The sequence below is a fragment of the Taudactylus pleione genome, unplaced genomic scaffold (genome assembly GCF_031769625.1).
Source record: "Taudactylus pleione unplaced genomic scaffold, aTauple2 ptg000108l, whole genome shotgun sequence".
Lineage (NCBI taxonomy): Eukaryota > Metazoa > Chordata > Amphibia > Anura > Myobatrachidae > Taudactylus > Taudactylus pleione.
The window spans coordinates 2,420,322-2,426,321 of NW_028284510.1; the positions used below are offsets into that span (position 1 = coordinate 2,420,322).

Genomic DNA, 6,000 nt, shown 5'->3' on the forward strand with positions numbered 1-6,000 from the left:
ACTTACCCGGTACCTGACATCATTGTTGGTCCTCCTATTCTCAGATGCTTGGTCTATCTTATCTCTCTAGTATAAGACTGATCTAATGCGCAACGGTGCAACAATGTGTTCTGGATGGTGCCGATGAGTCAACTTTTTACAAAAAGCGGCAGATTAGAACCCATCGGCTACGGTATTGACTTTAAGAAGCAGTTGCACTGCGAAAATAGATGCATTCGTGGCTGAATTAGTGTCTGCGTCTGAACAAGGTCTTAACTCTCTGTACGTTTTAAATCTGCCCAACCTGCAGTGCAGCATGGTTTTAGCAAGGTGCAAATTACTATTTGTTTTGGCTCCTGTTCTTGATTTGTTTCTACCCTATATAGAACATAGAAACATAGAATTTGATGACAGATAGGTGCCACTTGGCCAATCTAGTCTGTCCTTTTTTAACCTTTTGGTAACCTCAACCCTATATAGAAACATAGAATTTTACGGCAAATAAGAACCACTTAACTCTGCCTATGGGACACTACTGTATGTGGCTTTATAAGATCCAGGCCATTTTCAATGTGTTTACTTTTCACAGTTTGAATAAATTGGAATTATTGGTGGTAAAGTGTTGTTGGGATCAAAATTAAAGCAAGTTACAGTGAATACCAATGTAAGATATAGACTTTACAATTGTAGATGCAACACCTTTTAACCATCCCTTTGGCCAGACATAGCTTACACAGAGTGACGTTGAGTTATGAGTTTTTTTCTTTAAATAAATATTACCACATGTTGCTTTATTATAACTTATAATTCGAGTTTATAATAGCTTAACTTCCACTTATCCACTTGTTGTCACCCATTCAACAAGTACATGTACCAGATATTTCCACTCGTTTAACGGGTGACAGCATGGTGCAAAAGTCCCTGGGGGAGATGTATCAAGACTTGGAGAGAGATAAAGTGAAGTTATGCAAAGCAACCAATCGGTTTCTGTCATTTATCTACCATGGTCTTTGAAATGACAGCTAGAAGCTGTTTGGTTCCTTTTGAGCAACTACTCCACTTTATCTCTCTTTTGCGGGTTTTTAGAAGTGGAGATGTTGCCCATAGCAACCAATCAGATTCTAGCTATTATCTTCTAGAAGGTGCTTGTTAAATGTTACGTTGAATTTGATTGGTTGCTATGGGCAACATCTCCACTTCTAAAAACTCTTTAGTAAATATGCCCCTAAGTGTGGGTACACGCATTAGTGCATGCAGGGAAAGAGGGGGGGGGGGGTTCTGAGTACCCAGAAGCCCCCCCCTAACAGACTGGAGAGCAGGCACCATCATCTTCAGCCCTGCCCCCTCACGGTAAAATGTCTCGATTTGCGGGTCAATCGGGAGGAGACGAAGCCAATATGACCTGATTCCATTAGAATGGCATTATTTGGCTTCGCCCCCTCACAATTGGCCCACAAATTGCAGCATTTTGATGCTAGGGGGAGGGGCCTAATGACATGGTGCCAGCTGCCAGGACCCATCCTTATCAGGTCTACAACCCGCAGCTGATGCAAGGTAAGTGTGTGTGTAATGTATGTGTGACATATGTATGTGTATATATATATATATATATATATATGTGTCGGTCGGCCGTACACACTAGACGATATATTGTGCAACCACACAATATATATTTCAGTGGCCACATCCAGGAGCATGGTGTCATTCTAGATACCTTCTGATCGACCGGCACTGCAGGCCGATCAAAAGATGTGATGAACGACCTGCGGGAGCACGCAATAGTTCGTGCACACTAGACGATGTGCCAGATGTGTCGGCCCAATCCGCCATATCGGACGACATCTCATCTAGTGTGTACCCAGCATAAGGCTTGTTACTCTACATGCAGCAGAGGGGTCCTGGCCAGAATGTTAAGCTAATGGAAGGATGACACTTCAGTAGATAAATAATGACAGATAAAAGCACACCTGCGCCGACCAAATTATCTCAGTGTAAAAAATACTCACTATTGGTTATTGTCAATTTTATTCATCTGTATGAACATCCTTTAAGAAACACTGACAATTCCATGGATTGCAATGCCTGTATGGCAATATACACGTTATGAATACATTTACTCTAATTCCTAATTTGCTTTGCTTCATTTCCAATGAATATGAAATGTTCTTTTTTATTACAGTTCTATTACAATCGTTAAGGCAAAACGGAATTATTTCAAGAAACGTGAAGCAGATAAGCCGGTTCCCTTATGCCAAATCGGTTCCCTTATGCCAAATTAAACTCTTCCTGCCCTAGGATGATTGCCAGAGATGTAATGATTTCCCATAAGCTGTAACTGATTAGACATACGAAAGCATAACTGTACTGTACCATGACTTAAGCTGGTTCTTGTGACATACGATGTAACACTGACACCTCTATAGGATGTGATAAGTGGGGAGGAAGGCTAATGAACAGTTATAGCTGAACTTCATTGATTTTTAGGGGGTGTTGATTTTGACTGATTAGAGTACAATAGGTTGGAAATTCCTACCAAGAAATGTCATCAGTGAAAAATGTCTTAATAATATAGACATGTCCCTGGTTCAACACAATAATAAGCTCCCAGCAATCATATCTCAAGTTCAAATCTCCAAAACTTTACAGTACTTACTTTTTTTCACTTTATCATTGCAAGAGAACACATTTCCTCTTTGCCCAGCAATAACATAGTGTGCACTAAGTAACCACTTGTAAACATGTGCTGTTATTGTATTAAACAAACAATAAGTTAGGGCTCATTTCCAAACGACATATTTAGCAAGTGCTCCAAGGCTTTCACAGTTTCAGTGTGAGTGAGATATTTCACACATGACCCACTGCTCTTATCCTTTAAACGTATCTTGTGCTGTAATTCTCCTCTACACAAGCCATTCTTCTGTGAGATATTAGTCTGGTCTATGTACTAAGCCTTAGGAGTTTATTTACTAAAGTGAGAGTTGTTGCCCTTAGCAACCAATCAGATTCTACTTCACATTTAACTAGCACCTTCTAGAAGATAATAGCTAGAATCTGATTGGTTGCTATTTGCAACCACTTCTAAAAACTCTCACTTTAGTAAATATACCCCTTGGAGAGAGAGAAAGTGGCCCTCGATAAAGTACCAACAAATCAGCTCACAGCTTGTAAAGTGACAGTTAAGAGTTAATTGGTTGGTACTTTACCTCCGTCCACTTTATCTCTCTGCAATACTTAGTACATAGACCCTATAATACAGTATGTTGCCACAGTGTTTCCTGTAATTTAGCCAGCTAGCAATTCCTATATAGTAACATTTTGTCTCTTACTCGCAATCAATGTATCTCTCCAGTGAGAATACAACACTCTTCATTGATGTCACTAGGAGAACCCTCTTGCAGTATGTCTGTATGTTGTCTATGTGTTATACATGGTATATAGCATATAAGCTCATTCATTTTGTGCTGTAGGTGTTTTGTACATCAAATAGAAAGTCTGATAAACTACACAGAAGCCATTGTGTTAGAGGCTTACCTTTTGCTCCACACCGGGCTCAGACAGGGGAAGTTGAAGAAGATGCCCCTCAGCCAGTCTCCCCAGCCACAGGGACCCAAATACTGGTAGAGCAGTGTGCTGAGACAGCTGGGGAAAGAGCAGAGAGAACTCCCATCTCATCCTCCAGTGTAGGATCCATTCACTATGCCCATCCCCTGTAACACTTTCCTGCCTGGGATCAGCACTCTGTGCTCTTGCAGAATAATTCTCAATTATGTTACTTTAGCCAATTAAGAGGCTAAAGTTATGTATTTTCCACTTAGTCCTTATTTCTGCCTGACAATTCCTTTTTTTTTTTTTTAATAATGGGTCTGTATGTCGCAAAATCATACTTAAATAATGTTATGTGATATGTTCTTTACAGAAAATGTTAAAATTAAAAAATTGCTAGCGAAGCCCGAGCATAGGTCTCCTGATCGTACACTGCTACTTGTTGCATAATTTATCCACCATGTCTTGTCTCTACAATGTCAGCTACATGCTCTGTGTGTGACACTCTCTCCGCAAAGCCTGTTTGCAAAAGACTACAAAAGACTAATGTATCCCTAATGCATAGAACACAGCACGGTTGCCTAGAACTGGAGCCAGCATACTCAGGACTAAGAAGAGACAGGTAAATATATAATAACTCACGCACACATATATGTGTGCGTGTGTGTGTGTGTGTATATATATATATATATATATATATATATATATATACTGTGGGTCCAGGGGCTACTACCTTGTGGAGGCCCCTGTAAACAAAATTGTCAATATATGAGATGCTGGAAATGTGTAAATTAGGGGTGAGCGGGTTCGGATTTCTGAAATCCGAACCCCCCCGAGCCCCCCCGATCCGAGTCCGATCCGAGTCAGGCTCGACTTTTCCCGCCTGACTCGGATCTGAAATCGAGGCAAAACGTCATCATCCCGCCTTCCGAGTCTCGCGGGTTTTGGATCCTATATAAGGTACCCGCGTCGGCGCCATTTTCTCATTCGGCTGTGGACAGTGAAGAGGGAGGGTGGGAGTTAGGGCTGTGTAGTGTAGTGCTGCTGTTGTCCACTACTTCAAAGTCCATAGGGGCTGGCTGTGTTGTGCTGTGCTGCTGTTGTTAATAGGGGCTGTGTCCACTACTTCAAAGTCCATAGGGGCTGGCTGGACTGTGTTGAGCAGTCAGTTCTCCATAGGGGCTGTGTCCACTCCAAAGTCCTGTGCAGTGTCCCAGTCCTAAAGGGGTGCTGTAGTGTTGTCCAGGGGGTGCTCTGTCCATCAGGGGTGCTCCCCCCAAGTGCTCAAAAAAAAATAATTTTCTGTGTTTGTGAATTGTGTGCGCAGTAGCCGCACGTGCATCAACAAAGTAGTGCCAAGCGTGCGCCTGTGTCATAAGTAAAGGGCCGGCTGGCTTGACCGTTAAGGGTGCTGTAACCCCCGAAAGTAAACTCCAGTCCAAACCAAAAAAAAAATTATTTTCTGTGTTTGTGAATTGTGTGCGCAGTAGCCGCACGTGCATCAACAAAGTAGTGCCAAGCGTGCGCCTGTGTCATAAGTAAAGGGCCGGCTGGCTTGACCGTTAAGGGTGCTGTAACCCCCGAAAGTACACTCCAGTCCAAACCAAAAAAAAAATTATTTTCTGTGTTTGTGAATTGTGTGCGCAGTAGCCGCACGTGCATCAACAAAGCAGTGCCAAGCGTGCGCCTGTGTCATAAGTAAAGGGCCGGCTGGCTTGACCGTTAAGGGTGCTGTAACCCCCGAAAGTACACTCCAGTCCATACCAAAAAAAAAAATATTTTCTGTGTTTGTGAATTGTGTGCGCAGTAGCCGCACGTGCATCAACAAAGTAGTGCCAAGCGTGCGCCTGTGTCATAAGTAAAGGGCCGGCTGGCTTGACCGTTAAAGGGTGCTGTAACCCCCAAAGTACACTCCAGTCCAAACCAAAAAAAAAAATATTTTCTGTGTTTGTGAATTGTGTGCGCAGTAGCCGCACGTGCATCAACAAAGTAGTGCCAAGCGTGCGCCTGTGTCATAAGTAAAGGGCCGGCTGGCTTGACCGTTAAAGGGTGCTGTAACCCCCGAAAGTACACTCCAGTCCAAACCAAAAAAAAAATATTTTCTGTGTTTGTGAATTGTGTGCGCAGTAGCCGCACGTGCATCAACAAAGTAGTGCCAAGCGTGCGCCTGTGTCATAAGTAAAGGGCCGGCTGGCTTGACCGTTAAAGGGTGCTGTAACCCCCAAAGTACACTCCAGTCCAAACAAAAAAAAAAATTATTTTCTGTGTTTGTGAATTGTGTGCGCAGTAGACGCACGTGCATCAACAAAGTAGTGCCAAGCGTGCGCCTGTGTCATAAGTAAAGGGCCGGCTGGCTTGACCGTTAAAGGGTGCTGTAACCCCCGAAAGTACACTCCAGTCCAAACCAAAAAAACAATTATTTTCTGTGTTTGTGAATTGTGTGCGCAGTAGCCGCACGTGCATCAACAAAGTAGTGCC

At 42.8% G+C, this 6,000-nt stretch overlaps 1 protein-coding gene across 1 annotated transcript in view; it reads right to left on the reverse strand.

The window, feature by feature from the left end:
• LOC148525431 (chemerin-like receptor 1) overlaps positions 1–3,624 on the reverse strand; it is a 136,297-nt gene extending 132,673 nt beyond the window's left edge. Inside the window, exon 1 of the mRNA XM_088470955.1 lies at positions 3,511–3,624. The gene's annotated coding sequence lies outside the window, so the exon portion shown is untranslated. The remainder of the gene's footprint in view (positions 1–3,510) is intronic.
• Positions 3,625–6,000: the final 2,376 nt, after the last annotated feature.